The sequence below is a fragment of the Heterocephalus glaber genome, unplaced genomic scaffold (assembly GCF_053883595.1).
Source record: "Heterocephalus glaber isolate CG9 unplaced genomic scaffold, H.glaber_assembly_v1.0 deba00000281, whole genome shotgun sequence".
NCBI lineage: Eukaryota > Metazoa > Chordata > Mammalia > Rodentia > Bathyergidae > Heterocephalus > Heterocephalus glaber.
This window is the reverse complement of record NW_028258139.1, coordinates 24,330,305-24,348,238: the sequence shown is the minus strand read 5'-3', so window position 1 is coordinate 24,348,238 and position 17,934 is coordinate 24,330,305. Positions and strand designations below refer to the sequence as shown.

At 41.3% G+C, this 17,934-nt stretch overlaps 1 protein-coding gene and 1 pseudogene across 3 annotated transcripts in view; both read right to left on the bottom strand.

The window, feature by feature from the left end:
- Adcy8 (adenylate cyclase 8) overlaps positions 1-17,934 on the bottom strand; it is a 242,596-nt gene that overhangs the window by 200,376 nt on the left and 24,286 nt on the right. The gene's annotated exons all lie outside the window — the stretch shown is intronic.
- On the bottom strand, positions 4,873-17,377 carry LOC106008322 (protein Red pseudogene; annotated as a pseudogene).

Sequence of the window (17,934 nt, the reverse complement as noted above, 5' to 3'; positions counted from 1 at the left end):
GTACAAACTCTCACAACAAGTGTAATCATTATGTACTGCAAAAAATGTACTAATAAAAAGGTAAAAAAGTAGAACTCACATTATTCCTTAAAAAAAAGAATGAAACGTAAGAGAAAAGAGAACGGGGAAAAAGTTTTTTTTTGAAAAGAATTCTTAAAAACTAAGACATTAGGGAGGAAGTAAAAGTGTTGAAAACTGAAAGCAGCAAGGCCTAGACTTGAAGAGAAATAAAAGAAGTGATTAAACCCTTGCTAAATAGAGTAAGTAAAAAATAAATTAAGGAATTTTTAAAAGTGAGAAATAGGGTAGGTGGCAATACACATATTAAGATGAAGGGTGCAAGAGCAAAGCAGGTTTGGTGTACTGTCCTGTGTTAAGTGTCTGTGGCACTGTGTTCAGAGAGGCAGACCCAGCAGCGGCTGGAATCCCCTCCTTTGTGTCTCCCACCCTGAGGAGGCTGCGGCTCAGTGGCCCCTGCTGGCCTCTTCACAAGCAGCTGGAGACAGGTTTCCACACCCCAGCGGCGTTCCCCTGTGCCCGTGCTGTTTTAATCTGCAGTCCAGTACAACCGTTCTTGGTTCCACTAGATCCATTCACAGAAGGGCAGAGTCCGAGAGGTGAAGCAGTCATCTACGGTTACAGAGCTGGCGAGTGGTACCCGGGTGGCCAGCAGCCGCGGTCTGACTGGACCGCAGGGGTTTGTTTCAAAGTCCAGAGAGGAGGCGTTTTCATCCTCACATTCCAGGCCACAAACTCCAGGTAAACAAATCAGCTATTGGCTGTTTCTAGAGAAGTCGCATGGCAAGAGTGGCTTTTACGTTGTTTTCCTTTCCTTTTTTTTTTTTTAACAATTAAATAAATTTTATTTTATTCCACCCTCACATTCCTGCCCCTCCCTATGTACAAAAGCTGTTTCCATTTTCTCCTTCTATTTTCATTTTTTTTCTTGTCCCTTCCTTCTTTTCTCCCTCCCTCCGCCCTTGTTCCCCTTCCCGTTTGAAGATTTTCTTCCCATTTCCCAATATCTATTATACATTTTAGTCCATAAATCCACTTTCTGTTTCTCACACTAGAGAAACAGTGTGGTATTTACACGTGTGCCTGATTTATTTCACTTAAGAGTATGGCCTCAAGGTCCATCCATTTAGATCTTTATATTTTTCAAGAATTGAGGAAGAAGAAGGAAGCAGAAGAGGGGGAAGAGGTGGAAGAGGAGGGTACCTGGGGGGAGGAGGAGTTAACTATGTGTTAGAGAAAGTCTAAGATGATTACTCCTTTTTCTTTTTTCATCATCATGAAGGAAATTTGTTCAAGTGTAAAGAGAACTACCTAGGTAATTGCAAAAGTCAATGGCTTTTCAATTTTTTTTTTTTTTTTTTTTTTTTTTTTGGTACTGGGGACTGAACTCAGGACCTTGCGCTTGAAAGGCAGGTGCTGGGCCACTGAACTAAATCGCTGGCCCCTAACTTTTTGGGAGCTTTTTTCCTATGAGAATTTTGGTCTATTTTCTTTTTTGGGTGGGTAGAAAAGCAGCCATTTTCAATACAGACAATAGTTATTACATTGTCTTTTTTTTTTTTTTTTTACAGTTTAGATATACAGTATAATGACATTCATCATTGGAAATTTGCACCTTTACATAGTCTCTCTTGGTTCTTCTTTTTCTCCCTTCCCCTGCCCTCCCTTCAACTCCTCCATTCCTCCCCATTTACAAAGATTTTGTTTCCATTTTTTCATTTTCTCATATTAATTCCATTCCCTTCTTTCCTTTCCCCTACCCCTCCCATTTCCTTCCCCTTTGCCCCTTTTCTTTCTATTTCACATTATCTATTATACCTTTTAGTTCTTGTTTACACTTTCAGTTTCTCACACCAGAGAAACTATTCGGTATTTACACGTGTGTCCTGTTTATTTCACTTAAGACTATTACTTCAATATGGACCCATTTAGCTACAAATGTCTCCAATTTCTCATTTTTTATGGCTGAGTAGTACTCCATTTTATAAAAAAAAACACATTTTCTTTATCCAGTCTCCAGTTGATGGGCATTTGAGCTGCTTCCAAGTTTTAGCTATTACAAATTGTGCTGCTATGAACATGGGTGCACATATATCACTGTGGTATGATTCTTTTAATTCTTTGGGGAAGATACACAGCAGGGGAATAGCTGGGTCAAATGGGACTTCCAGTCCTAGTTCTTTGAGGTATCTCCATACTGATTTGCACAGTGGTTGCACCAGTCTACACTCCCACCAGCAGTGGGTTCCTCTTTCCCCACAGCCCCGCCAGCATTTGTTATTGGTTGATTTCATGATAGCAGCCATTCTTTCTGGGGTGAGGTGCAATCTCAGCATTGTTTTCATTTGCATCTTTCGAATGGCCAGTAATGTTGAACACTTTTTCATATGTTTATTTGTTATTTCTACTTCTTTGTCTGAGAAGTGTCTGTTCATTTCAGATGCCCATTTTCAGATTGGGTCTTTAAATTTGGGAGGTCTGATTTTTTAAACTTCTTTATAGATTCGAGATAGTAGACCTTTATCTGAGGAAAAGCAGGTGAAGATTTTTTCCCATATTGTGGGTTGTCTCTTCACACTGTTTGTTGTTTCTCTTGCTGTCCAGAAGCTTTTTAGTAAGAAAAGATCCCACTTGTTGACTGTTTGTGCTAGTTCACAGCAACTGAGGTTTTGTTCATAAAATCTTTTCCTACATGAATGTCTTCAGGAGTTCTTCCTAACCTCTGTTCCAGCCAATTCAGTGTTTTTATTTTAATATTTAGATCTTTAATCCATTTAGATTTTAGTTTACTGCATGGTGAGAGATATAGGTCTAGGTTTAATCTTTGGCAACTTGAAACCCAATTTTTCCAGCAGCATTTATTAAAGACACTATCTTTCCTCCAGTGAGGGTGCTTGGCTAGTTTATTGAAGATGAGGTGGCTGAGTGTGTCTGGAGTTGTTTTTGCATCTTCTAATCTGTTCCACTGGTCCTCAGGTCTGTTTCTTTGCCAGTACCATGCTGTTTTTTTCACAGTAGCTTTGTAGTATAGTTTCAAGTTGGGGATTGTGATACTCCCTCCCATGTCTCTGTTGCCTAGAATTGCTTTTGCTATTCTCGGTCTCTATCGTTCAAAATTGATGGAGAAATAAGATACTTTCATGACAAAGAGCACCTTAGGAACTTCATGAACACCAAACCAGCACTCCAAAAAATTTTAGATAATATCCTAGGTACAGACAATGAGGATTACAACCCCAGGAAGGACAGCAGAGTGAATTCATGGGGCAGAACAAGAAATTAAATGTAAAGGGGGAGAACACAATAAAAAGAAAAAGTCAGGACAATGATAAGTCAATACATATCAGTTATAACCATCAATATTAATGGTCTCAGTTCACCAATCAAAAGAAATAGACTGGCAGAATGGGTCAAGAAGCAAAATCAAACAATATGCTGCATACAAGAAACACACTTAATTCAAAAAGAAACTCATAGATTGAAAGTTAAAAGGTGGAAAACAATACTCCATGAGACGGGAACCTGAAAAAAACCAGGAGTAGCTATCCTCTTTGCAGATCAAGTGGATTTAAAACCAACACTGATTAAGAGAGACAAAGAAGGATGCTGCATCCTTATAAAGGGAACAATCCAAGAGGAAGAGATGACCATCATAAATATCTATGCACCAAACACTAGTGCACCAACTATATAAAGCAAATACTAATGGACATGAAAAGTCATATATGCATTAATACAATAGTAGTAGGGGACCTCAATACCCCACTGTCACAAACATACAGATCAACTAGAGACAAAAAATAAGTAAGGAAATACTAGAACTCAACTGAACTCTTGAACAAATGAACTTAACAGATGTTTACAGAGTGTTCCACCCCACAAAATCAGAATACACGTTCTTTTCAGTTGCACATGGGTTGTTCTCCAAAATAGACCACATATTGGCTCATAGAACATGTTTAAGTAAGTGCAAAGGAATTGAGTTATCCCCTGTATATTATCAGACCAAAGTGCGATGAAATTGGAGATCCATAGCAAAAGAAACCACAAAAATTTCCTAAACATGTGGAAATTGAACAACACAGTTCTGAATAACTAATGGGTCACAGAGGAAATTAAAGAAATCAGACAGTTCCTTCAATTAAATGACAATGACAATACAACATATCGGAATCTATGGAACTCAATGAAAGCAGTCTTATGAGGGAAATTCAAAGCAGTGAATACTCGTATTAGGAAAACAGAGCAAGCCCAATTAAACAACTTGATGCTGAACCTTAAGCTTCTAGGAAAAAAAAGAGCAGGACAAACCCAAAGCTCATACAAGGGAGGAAATTATAAAGATCAGTGCAGAAATCAATGCAAAGGAGACTAAGAGAACGATACAAAAAAATTAATGAAGCCAAGAGTTGGTTCTTCAAAAGAATAAACAAAATCGACAAACCCTTAGCCAACCTTATCAGAAAAAGGAACGAAATGGCCCAAATCCATGCAATTAGGAATGAAAAGGATGAAATTACAATGGACCCAGCAGAAATCGAGAGGATCATCAATACCTACTTCGAGAACCTATACGCCAATAAGATGGAAAACACAGAAGAAATGGACAGATTCCTAGATATGCATGAATTACCAAAGTTGAACCAAGAAGACCTAAAAATTATAAATGACCCAACATCAATCAATGAAATTGAAAACATAATTAAAAACTTACCAACTAAGAAAAACCCAGGTCCTGATGTCTTCACTGCTGAATTCTTTTCTTTTTTCAGGTTAATCAATTTTAAGGGAACCAAATGATTACACAATATAATTTTATATACATTCAGAAAAAAAAACACCCCACATTGCAACCTTACTAGGAATTGCAGGAAGAAAGTAGTAGAAAGAACATCCATGTGGAGATTCTCCAGTGGGAACTGGATATTAGTATTTTGATCTTTTCACTTCAACCCCATCAGCTTCCATCTTCTTTCTCTTCTCAGTGATTGCACTAATCTTCTTCCACTGGCGATCAAGTTCTGCCTTGTCATTGGTTTCCTTGAAGTGTCTGGTTTTTGTTCTTCAGACAGCTTGATATCGTACTGGAATGCACCCTTGGGCAAAGCCTCCTTGTTGTTCATATACTTGTTGTATTCCTCCTGGGTATCAAAGTCCCACTGGCCTAAGGGGCCCTTCTTGTTACCCTGGTCCATTTTGCTATAGTCCACCTTCTCACCACTATCCACAGCCATGTCATCCATCGTGGCTGGATAGCACTCTGCATAACTGTTGGACATGCCAAAGAAATCACCCAGCTGCTTTTTGTCTTCTGGCTTCTTCAGCAATTCAGTGCCCTCCCAGCCAACAGACCCAGCAAACTTTTCATTGATGGACTTGATCAATTCCTTGGCCCTTTGTCAACATCCATGGGCTCATCATCCACTTTTGGCTTTTCAAAGTAGCTGTGCCTCTTCTTTTCCTCCTCTCTCTCTCTGTCCTGCTCCCGATCCCGATCCCGTTCTCGTTCCCACTCTCGGTCGGTCCCGGTCTCTGTCTCTCTCCCGATCACGCTCGCGTTCCTAGTATCTCTCCCTCTCCTTGTCCCAAGGTGTCTTGGTTGTGGAGGGAACATAATCCCCAATGTCTTCAAAATGTTCATGTCAGCCTCAGGAGGTTTCTTCTCTTCCAGCTTCCCTTTATCCTTCTTTTTGATTTTCTTGTTGCCGGTCCCCTGACTTAGGTATGAAAGGATCTGAGTGAGCTTGCTGATGACAATGTCATTTGTGGTCAGTGTAGTCTGGGCCTCCATGGTGGGACAATCAGCCTTGCTCCAGATAAGAATGGTGGGGATGTCTGTGTCCGCTTACTCATCATCCAGGTCTAACACATAGGCCATGCGACCTGGCAGGAACAGCTCATTCTGCTCATATGCTTTGCTCTTAAAAAGCATACGGTAAACATTGTGGCCTAGACGTGTTTTAAATTCAATTTTGTTTTCAGGATCCTCATCCTTTTTAGTTTCCTTCTGGGGCTTCTCCATCAGTTCCTCTTCCTCTTTCTCTTTGCTGGCAATCTCAGCTCAGACCTTCTGAAGCAGAGCAAAATCCAAGCCTTTCACCAAATGCGTGTGTTCCATGTCATCACCCAAGAATTTGGATACTTGGATCAACTGTCTTCTCTTTTCTGCAGCTGATTTGTCCGCTTCAGCAGTGGGGCCCACAGCCCTGTAGTTAGTTGTGGTGCTAATAAGTTCAGTTTCCTCATAATCTTTGTTCCCATCATCTCTCTATTCCTTGGCATGGTCCCAGTACTTCTCTGCTAGTTCTCTCTCTCTCTCAATTTCTTGTTGGCATAGTTTGGCATAATAACTTTTCTTCTTCCTCCTTCATGCAGCTGGGTCTTCATCTTCATTGTACTCTCTTGGCATCTCATGATGACATGACTTAGAAGGTGGTGCAGAAGTAGGTGCAGCCCTTGGGGTCATGAGAAGTTTCCCAAAGTCTTCATTGGTGAGTTTAGATTGGTGGAAGGAGTGAAGATCATCCCCATCGTGGCCACCTGGGGCCAAAGGATTGGAGGATGGCTCGCCTAAAAAAACTATCTTTCTCAGGCATTTTGTCTGAGTCTCAACAGCCGCCTCTTCACTGCTGAATTCTACAAGACATTTAGAGAGGAACTACTGCCACTACTGGTTAAACTCTTCAATGAAATCGAAAGGGAAGCAACAGTCCTGAATTCATTCCTGGAAGCAAGCATCACCTTGATCCCCAAGCAGAGAAAGACCCAACCAAAAAAGAGAACTATAGGCCAATCTCACTAATGAACATAGATGCAAAAATCCTTAATAAGATACTGGCAAACAGAATGCAGAAGATCATCAAGAAGGTCATACACCCTGACCAAGTGGGATTCATCCCAGGGATGCAGGGATGGTTCAACATACACAAATCAATCAATGTAATACACTATATCAATAGAGCCAAGGACAAAAACCATATGATCATCTCAATAGATGCAGAAAAAGCATTTGACAAAATCCAACACGCATTTATGATAAAAACTCTACCAAAAATTGGAATAGATGGTCTCTAACTCAATCTGATAAAAGCCATCTATGAAAAACCATCAGCTGTTATCATACTAAATGGTCAAAACCCGAAATCCTTCACACTAAAATCAGGAACAAGACAAGGATGTCCAATATCACCACTCTTGTTCAATATAGTTTTGGAAACATTAGCCATGGCAATTAGACAAGAGAAAGAAATAAAAGGAATAAAGATAGGAAATGAAGAAATCAAATTGTCATTATTTGCAGATGACATGATACTCTACATAGAAGACCCCAAGAATGCCACCAAAAGTCTTCTAGACTTAATAACCAAATTCAGTAGAGTACCTGGATACAAGGTCAACACACAAAAATCAATAGCTTTCCTCTACACAAACAACAAACTCACTGAGAGAGAAATAGGGCAAACAATTCCTTTCACAATAGCATCATAAAACTGAATTACCTAGGAATCATCCTAACGAAAGAAATCGAAGACCTCTTTTCTGAAAACTATAGCACTCTGAAAAGAGAGATTGAAGATGATATCAGAAAATGGAAAGACATCCCCTGTTCCTGGTTTGGAAGGATCAATATAGTGAAAATGGCCATAGTTCCAAAACTGCTATATAGATTCAATGCAATCCCAATTGAAATCCCAGCAGCATACTTCACAGACCTTGAGAAAACAATCCAAAAATTCATTTTGAACTCCTTTTTTATTAGTATATTTTGCAATACACAATATTTACATTCTTTGGAGTAGATGCATGTATATAACACATCTTAATCCCCTTTTTCATCTCATTTCCCTCCCCCAACCCCTCTCTCCACTTATTGATCTCCTTCCCATTTGAGAAAGATCTATTTTCCTACTTCCTATCATCTATTTTTACTTTGCTCCTTATATTTTGGGTTTCTCCTATGAGAAAACCCATGCAATATTTAAGCTTGTTGGTCTGATTTATATCACTTAACATTATGGTCACAAGGTACATCTATTTTCCTACTGTTCATGGCAGAGTAGAAACCCATTCTGTGTAAATACCACATTTTCTTCATCCATTCTTTTTTTAAAAAAATTCTTTTATTGGTAGATTTTAGGTATACAGTACATTTACATTTATCACTGGGGGCTTGTTTCTGTACATGATCTATCTTGGTTCTTATTTTTTTCCCCATTACCTGTGCACCCTTCACCCCCTCCACCCTTCCCTATTTACATAGATTTCATTTCCATTTTTTTCTTTTCTCATAATTTTTTCTTTCCCTTCTTTCCTTTCCCTTTCCCCTCCCACCATCCCTACACCTTTGGACCTTTTCCTATTTCAAATTATCAATTATTGGTTTTAATCATTTTAATCCTTATTTACACTTTCAGTTTCTCACACTAGAGAAACTATTCGGTATTTACACATGTGTCCTATTTATTTCACTTAAGAGTATGGCCTCGATATGCATCCATTTAGCTATAAATGTCTCTAGTTTCTTTCTCTTTATGGCTGAGCACTATTCCATTTTATTAAAAATCCCCACATCTTCTTTACCCAGTTTCCATTCTTGGCCCCAGCTTCTTCCTTCATTCTGGAACAACTGCAGAGAAAGTGGGATTTTTACAGTTGGTATTTTGGTCTTCACAGTTGTCTGGAGTCCGGAGGGGCTGTGTGTGTGTGTGTGTGTGTAGTTGTGTGGCAGGAGTTTGGGGAAAGGCAATAGAGTCCTGTGACAACAGCTTAGCAACCTGCCAAGGGATGAAAATTTGTAAAAAATTGGGAATTCAATGGAGCACAATGTTTTTGGTTCCTAGTCTGGTGTTCTTTTTTCATGAAGTAGGAAGAAAGGTAGAGATTGGAGCATCTTGGAAGCCAAGTGAAGAGAGTGTAAGCAAGGAGAGAGTTGCTGCCCATGCCCTGGGCTGTGCAGAGCCCCACCCAATTGCCCATGGAGGACTCATCTCTGGCTTCAGCTATGGCATCATTGCTGGAAACCTTAACAACTGCTGCTCTATCTGAGTGGCTGGATTCAGATCCTCCAAAGCTTACTGGGAATGGGTTTACAAAATATTGAGAGGAAGTAGAGGCAGACAGCCTGGATTTTCAAAGTAGTATTGTTATTTATCACGGATCACTAAGAAATATGTCAATAGCTGGAATGCAATAAATGATCAAAGATTTGTTCTTTTAAGTTTTGTCATCCAACAAAACTTTAAAGTTGGTAAAATCATAGTATATTTTAACAGCCTTATAGTTATGGGGATACTCCCATAGTGAAGAAAGCTTGCTGACTGAAGGACTGGGAAAGATAGGAGGGAATGAAGTCCTTGAGCAGGTGAGGGAGGATGGGACTGGTCTCCTGCACCTTGGAGGGACTAAACTTAGGCAAGCAAAGAGACGGCCAGGTGGTTGGACCCAAGGCAGGGCATGTGGAGCAAGTCAGAACTTCACAGCACAGTAACAGCTGAGCAGGACCTGCTCCTAACCACCGCACCAGCCTCTTCTGTTGTTCTACTTCTCAGAGCCTCATACGTGCTCCCCACCCTAATCATGGCCTTTTGTCAGAGCCCCAGTTTTTCTGGCATCTCACTTTGAAACTTCCGCCATCTTGTCTGCCAATCATCTACTCACCTCATGGAGGTTAGGATGCAAGTTGGCCACCATTGAGTTCCTTTCTGATCTCTTGGGCTGGAATACCCACACGTGCTGATGACCACCTGTGACCACTGCACTCGACCACCAGGGCTCTGCACAGCACTGCATTTTCTCTGTGGCTTTTTTATCCATAAAGTTAGCATGTATTTACTGAGTGTCTCCTATAGGGCAAGGGCTCTATGTACTAAGAGCTTACAGATTAATAACACTACAGGCTCAGGGATACATTTGTTAGATGAAATAATGAATGAACTTGGTCTCAGGAAACTAAAAGAATGGGAATTTTGAGGCTTCTCTTAAGAGAGGCCTCAGCTAGGCAGATTCTCTTGGATGCTCACAGGGAAGAGGGAAAGTAGGTTCTTGATTGTTCCTATTGACTGGCCAGGATGGTTCCATAGTTTAGGATGTTAGGGTTTGGGAGCTAAAGTCTAATTCTAACTGTAATCCTTGGAGTGCTACTGAGCCTATTTTGTTTTTAATGTATTTACTGACTGCCTATTATCCATGTGCCAGGCACTATCCCTTCCTCTAGCCACACAGAACAAGTCTCTGTCCTGCTGGAGTTTGTGTACTTCTTCACATGCAAAAATAAAAATGAATCCCTGTGACACAGAGTTATTGACAGGGTAAAAGGAAACAAGGCAGGGAAGGTCCTGCCAAAGTGATTAGAACTTGACAGTCAATAAAGGTTAAATGAGCCAATCGCTGTATACAAAGTGCTTAGCATTTTCCTTCTGCATGATGGGAGCCACCTACACTAATGGCCTCACACAGGGCCTGGGAAGAGACTGGGACAGGGCCTCTGTCTCTCTCCCTCTCTTTTCTCATTGTCTTTCCAAACTCTCATCTCTCCCCGTTTGTTCCCTGGCTTCTGGTCACATGGGGTAACTTGGAGGTAGCTGGACCAACTTGCTAGTGATTCTCTTTTTGCTTCGAAAAGTATGTGCCCCATTGTATGATTGGAAAGGCTGGTGTTTCTGGACTCCATTTATCACATTTCTTCATTCTCAGCTCCTGATCACATTTCTTCATCCTCAGCTCCTGTTAGGGTTTTCTGTGGCTATCCAAGCAGGGGAGAGGAAAACGAGGACAGATGGGGAGAGGAGGGAGAGAGTGAAGGAAGAAGGCAGAGGGAAGGAAGGAGGGGAGAGGTAGAAGGGAGAAGTGGGGTGGGAAGGAAAGAGCAGAGCACCATTTGTCTGCAGTAGTTTGGGCAATGGCTGTGTTCCTTCACAACACCACAGTTTTCACCATGTTCTGATCATCCATTATCCCCTTGCCCCTCCAGTCCCTAGGAGCAGAAATGCCTTTCCGGTGCCTTGTTCATGGTGCCTCACCCAGGCTTGTGATGACTTTGACCTATCTCAAACCTGTACCTGAGCCCACTTCTATTTCCTGCTGGGACCAAGAATGACACATGGCCCAGGCCTCCTCTCATCTCCAGGCTTCTGCATGTTTGGTTCCCTTTCACTGGAGTCTCTTTATCTCCACCTCCAATACACACACACACACACACCTACTTCTGTGACATTCTTCAAGATGTAGCAGAAGCGTCTTTGAGTCTCCTTCCTCCCTGAATGTCCCCCAGCTTTCAGGCTGAGCTCTCACATTTCCTGCCAGCAAATGCTTATCACACTGCCTTGCAGTTCTTGTCACTTCTGGGTCTCATCCGTGTGGTCCTGGGGCAATGGTGGATGTCATCCACTGCTGCATCCCTGTCCATGACACACAGTGGTCATCCAGTGAATTTTTGTTGACAGGATGCTCCTGCAGTTGTCTGTAAGAGCAGCTGGGAGACTTGGCAGGAAGAGGCACGAGTAACCTCCATGTGCACGTGGCTCTCAAAAAGAGCATTTCTCAAGGAAAATCAGATTTATTTTCCAGAGATTGATTTCCGGTTTATTTACTCTGGCCACCCTGAGCATTTTTTCTAGAACTTAGACCTGGTACTTTGAAAAGTCTCTGCAAATGTGGCAGAATTATAGAACTTAGTATTTTCCATATGCATATGGAACATGAAATCTTGGGAAGGCTACATTTTCACATTGTCACAATTCCTGATGGTTTAGTGGATGATTCATTTCCTGGGTTATCAAAAATAGTGACCAACACTGAAAACAGGGAAGGTAACCCAGGAAACAGAAATAACAGCAGTAATTAATTTTGTCACCCATCCTGTTTAGATACCCATGAAAAAATTCACAGCTGATGGCTTCCAAAAGAGTGTAATAATGTCCCAGAAATACATGGTTGGAAGCCAAAGGCACACAAAACCTTTCCATGGGTGTGTTTTGCTTAAACACAACATTTTAATTTCTGTATAATACTGATCATTTAAAACATTTCATGACTGATCTACAATGGGTAGGTGCATGAAATTCTTTGCTTATTAGACCAAAAAAGAGAAGAAAAACATATCGTGTCCAATAAGGACAAATCTAAATTAAGAATTCATACCTGAGAAATGGTAGGCACAAGTTAATGGATGTACAAATTGCAAAAAGAAAATATGAAATATTTCATGCACATTGTCTTTCTTGAGTCAATTGATCAAACTCTTTAAGATAAAAAAGAACATGTACTACTATATTAGCTATTAGAAATATTAACATCTCAGGCAGGAAATCAGTGGCCTCTATAAACTATGTTAGGATAATATTCATGGCTTTTATCTTACAAAGCCCACAGATGCTACATTTTCCAGTTCCTGCCTCTCAACACTATTTCTTTTTCTGGTACTTGGAGTGGAACCCAGGACCTTTTCACTGAGCCACATTCCTAGCCCTTTTATTTTACTTTTTATTTTGAGACAGGGTCTCACTAACTCACTGAGTTTCTCAGGCTGGGCTTGAACTTACAATCCTCCTGCCTCAGCCTCCCAGAGTTCTGGGGTGTGTGCTACTAGGCCCAACTCTCTCAACACTATTTCTAAGGTGAAGGCAGATTCTACCCTTAGATGAGTGGTTCTTAAATAGGGGCTGATATATCTACCAGAGGACATTGGCAGCAGCTGGAGGAGATATTTTTGTTTGCCACATCTTACTGTGTGTGTGTGTGTGTGTGTGTGTGTGTGTGTGTGTGTGCGCACTATTAGCATTTAAGCAGAGACAAGCCACACTGTCAAACATGCTACTCAGGACTTGACTGTCCTCTTTCCTCCAATAATGAATTATCTGGCTCCAAACATCAGGGTTCAGAGATTGAGAAACCCTGTCTTGTAATTGAACAGTGGCCAGCACGTAGTAATTGCTTGGTATGTGATCATCAGATAAATAGTAGGCATGTGGCTTAGTTTTCAAACTTGCTTTGCTTGCAAAATACAGCAGTTCTGTCTCAAACATTTCCACATTTCTAGCCCCATGGTTCAAGTTTATTTTCTTTGTTTAATTGTGACTTTAAGTTTATCCACTGAATCACAGACTGGGAGCACAAATGTGAGTGGGATAGATGATATACCTGCTCTCAGTAGTTCAAGCCTCATGGGGAAGACAGATAAATTAGATGCACGCTTACCTTGCAGTAGGATGAGCGTTAGGGTAGAAACACATGGAAGCCATCAGTGCTAATGTGTGAGCAGCTAATGTAATTGATCCTCTGCTGTGTTGTGGGCCCTGCCCCAATGTGTCTATGTACTTCATTTAATCCACATTGTAACCCAAAGGTATATGTGCTGTTAGCATCATTAGGGAGGCCATACACCTTCATGTTCAGTCAGAGTTGTTTTGACAAAGCAGCCCTTTGTAATAATCCTGTCAGGGTTTGACTCATACAGCTCAACTGTCCAAAGATCCACTGTCACCCCAGCCCTCACTTTAGAGGCTAAGAAATTAAGGCAAAGACTAGCTGAGAACCCTGCTTTAGGTTGTCCCTTTGTAAGTCAGGCTGCAGAGCCCATCTTTCTAATTATTAAGTACACTGTGCTATAAAGATAGTGCATGCTATGGTTTGACTAAAAAAATGTCCCCAGACCAGTAATGCATTCGGGGACTTTTGGAAGATGATTAGATCATGAGCATAGTAACCTCATTAAATGGATTAATCTATTGATGAGTTCATAGTTGGATGTGCTGTTAGACAGTGGGGAAAACCAGGTCACTGTAGGCATGACTTTGAAGAGTGTATTTTGTGTCTGGCCCCTTTCTTTCCGGCTGTTTTCCAACCCTCTTTGCCTTCTGGCTGCCAGGAGGTAAGTGGTATTCCTCCATCACGCCCTTCTGTCACGTTGTTTCTGTCTTAGATCCAGGTGCCGTGCATTACAATCTCTGTAACTGTGAGCCAAAATAAATCTTTCCTCTTTGAAGTTGTGTGGGTGAGCTACTTTGTCCCAGGAATGGAAAAGTGGCCAATACAGTGCATTTCAGTAGAGTCTCCAGGGGGTTGGAGATGCAGAAAGCCTCCCTGGAAGAGACAGCATGCAAGCTAAAGCCTGAATAATGAGTAGGAGGTAGGCAAGCAGAGATTGAGGAAAAGAATTTGAAGGAACAGTGGATAGAAAGGTGAGAAAAATCAGGGGACATCCGAGGAGGTAGAAGAACAAGATGGAAGCTGCGGGTAGGGATGGCTATGGAAGTGGCAGGAGAGAGGACCAGAAGAGTAAGGCATTTACTATATCTAAGTGCTTGGACAAAGTGGCTCACCCACACAACTTAAAGGAGGAAAGATTTATTAGGCTCACGGTTTCAGAGATTGGATAGGATTCAGCACATATGTCTACTTGCCTGTTACTTTGCAAGGAAAACCAAGAGCCAGGTCTTGAGAAGTTCATCAAATTTGCATGGGTTATGGAAGGAAAGTTCAGTATTTGAATTTGAGTTCTATTGGTGACAAATTATAATACACTGAAATTTTCACATATGTGCATTTAGTTAATTATGAGTCTGGGATTGGGAGGGAGAAAGAGATGTAGAGATGGAAAGAAGGAAAGAAGGAAAGAGAGAGGAAAAGGGGAGAGAGGAGGGGTTTGAGGAGATCAAACAGTCTAAACAGCAGGAGCAATGCTGTCTTCTGTGAGTGTTGGACATGGCACTAGAAGACAAGTATCTGAAGTGCATTTCAGCCCTGTGGACTCTGGCAGTGACCTCACTACTGGACTCAGTGTGCCATGAGGTGCGACATCACATCATTTTCATATATTTTGGTCCTGACACATAAGCCAACTGGTTCATCTGGTGCTCAATCGTACAGGGATCAAATTAGGCTATGTTGGTTTTTAAAGATATAATGCATCCATTTACTGATTCTGTGTACATTTAAGTTATTTTTAAAACATGGTTTTTGATTCATCTGTTAAATCTAAAACTGAACCTCAGTGAAGCATTGATTTTAAGGTAGTGTCAGCTTCACCCAACTAGCAAAATAGAATACTCGTCAAAGTCCTGTTAGGACATGCCTCACAGAAAATGGAGGAGTGAGAGAGGTCGACGTTGGAAAAGCCAAGTCTCTTGTAAATGTAATCTTTGATGGATGCACACAGCCCCTGATAGTGCAGCGAGCAAGAGGATTAGCACCATAAATGTTTGCTGAATGAAATAATGAACTAATGACCCCTAAGTTGCTGGTTGTCAGAAAAGAATCCAGTGCCTTTTCTGAAAACGCTCCATATGGGGACACAGAAACATTTCAGCTTTGCTTCAGAAATGAATTCTATAAATATTCAGTCGGGAAAATCAGGTGTGTTTTTATGACTAAAGTGGACCCTGATTCAATTCTTTTCCCTCTCTGTGCAGGGCCTGTCTGTCATCGAATCTGAAGTGCTTTATAGATGGAGCTCAAAGGGGAGAGGAGCCTAACAGGACTGAGACTCAAGTGAATTTTCCCCTGCACCGTGGACCCGGATCACATCATGGGCTGATGAACCTGCCATCTTCATTGAATTCTGTTCCTGACACACAAGGCATAGGACATTTTGAATCTGCTTTAACTCACTTGAAGATCTCTTTGTCTAGCTTTAAAATCTGAAAAGGACAGGTATATAGGAGAACGTGGTTTGGGAATAAAGTCTATGAATCTTCAGTACTGTTGTATCAGACCAAGGAACTTCCTTTACAACATAGGAAGTGTGGGTAAAGGATAAGACTGCAGGATCCACCGGTTACATCACTAATCCACCCCCAGAAGCTGATGCCCTGATACAGTGCAGGAGTACGAAGGTTAAGGCACAGCAAAAGGGCGATCTTGTAGCCAGCATTCTGTGAGTAGGGCAGTCACCCTCCTGGACACAGTAGGCACCTTAAGTCAAAACCCTCTTCTTGGCACTGTATCCCCAACAGGTAGAATATATGAACCTGAGAAACAAGGAGTGGAAACAGGAGCAATCTCACTTCTATCACTTCCACCAACTCTCTTGGGGATTTTAAAGCAGTGAGTTTCCAAGTTGCCCAAACAGAATGCTTATAGCAATTGACACAGCTAAGGTTCTATTGAAGTATAAACTATGACATTCACCTAAGCATTCTGGGCTCATCATGCCAAGCAAGTGATAGATAAAGAGTCTCCCTCTGGTAAGGGGCATGATCCTGGCTTGAGAAAAACATAGTGACCCAAATGCTTGGCCTCTGAGGGCTTAGAGGCTGGGTCACACCAGGTAAGTCACCAAGAACAGTGGAAGTGCTTACAGAGGATGACGGGAATTTAGTATAAAAAGTGGGGGATGGAGAGAATATACATCCAGCTGGAACCCCAAGAAACAGCTGCAGCAGTGGGGACTGTAATTGGTCCCATTATGTTTCCTCTTCTGAGTTTCCCCAAAGAGAGAAACCCCAGAATCATAGCAAAGTGGTTCTCTGGGTTTGTGTGTAGACCTCAGTGGTACAGAAGTAAATTGTGCTGAATGCTGTGATAACTGCCAGTTCTCCCATCATGAAGGAATGAGTAATTCTCCCAGGACTGCTTTTGCAGACAGTCCTCAGCTGTAAGCATCCTTTGCTTAAGCACCCCAGCTGAAGAGGGCCTTCTCACCAATGTCATGCTTCAGGAGTACAAACATGAAAGGTTATAAAATTCACAACTTCAACTCGAAATATCCCAGAATGATCGTGCCAGCTTCATAACTGACCACAGGATTGAAGGCTCTGCTAAAATTATATCATAACCCACTGCTCTCTTTGTATACTTCTACTTCCTCCTGTTCTCTTCCATGAGTATTGATCCCAACAGCAATTTCAATACACTCCCAACACATGAATCTCCTACTCTGAGTCTAAGCTGTAATAACCGAGGTCCTCATGGGGGCTTTAATTTAGATACTACAGTAATCAGGAGAAACCTCTCTGGGGATGTCGTGTTTAGATGAAACCTGAAGAGGAATAAAAGAGCCAAGCAATACTTATTCCAGGCAGAAGAAAAGCAGGAAAGGTGATTCTGTAATGATGTGGGAACAGGTCCTTTATGGCCATGTTTTTATTTCTGCCTGAAGCTCATGGGTTGAGTTACTTCAAAACTGTGGTGAAAACCACCATGGAGTCCCACAGAAAGTTATTTTTCCAACAATATCTCCCTGTCCCAGGACCTCCCCCTCTCCTGTGATTTGCACAAACAGAATTACCTTGTCCTTGCCAAGCTCCCCCACTGCCTCCTCCTTCTCTCCCTGCAGAGCAGATGGTGGTGTCATGGAAGGGGTGGCAGCAGATCCCAAGGAAGTTTTTGGTACCAGCGTGAAGGATGTGTGGTGTAATGTCATGGTTACTATGACAATTTTTATTGAGTAATTGGGTTTGAAAAAGCATTTTGATTCATCGTTAGGTACTGAGTTAAAAATAGCATCTTACCAAGGGCTTGTTTTCTCTTAAAAATGCATCTGTTTTTCAGTTGATAAAGTACAGTAAACACTCAAGATCGGAGCCTTTCCCATCACCTAAGTTGTGATCCTGTAAAGAAGCCCACATTATGCTCTGTTTTACTTTACAATAATTGTGCTTCTTATGGCAAAGAAATATATTGGCTTAAGAGAGATGAAACTTAGTTTACTAGGTCCACACTGAGTAAACCAGTTCACAAAGAAGGCGGCTTCACACGGAATAACTCTGAAAAGTATCTCAAATATATCATTTTACAGGGTGGGAGAGGTTGAGTAGTTTCCTAGTATTCCTTTTTTCTGAAGGTATTGAGAGTAGAGTGGTTTAAAAATAGCAACCAAGCTAAAGGCTAACAAAGGCTAACATTGTAGTAGGGAATGAACATTAGCAAATCTATCAACAAGGGCTTAATGAATGTATCATAGATTTTTTTCAAGTTTAC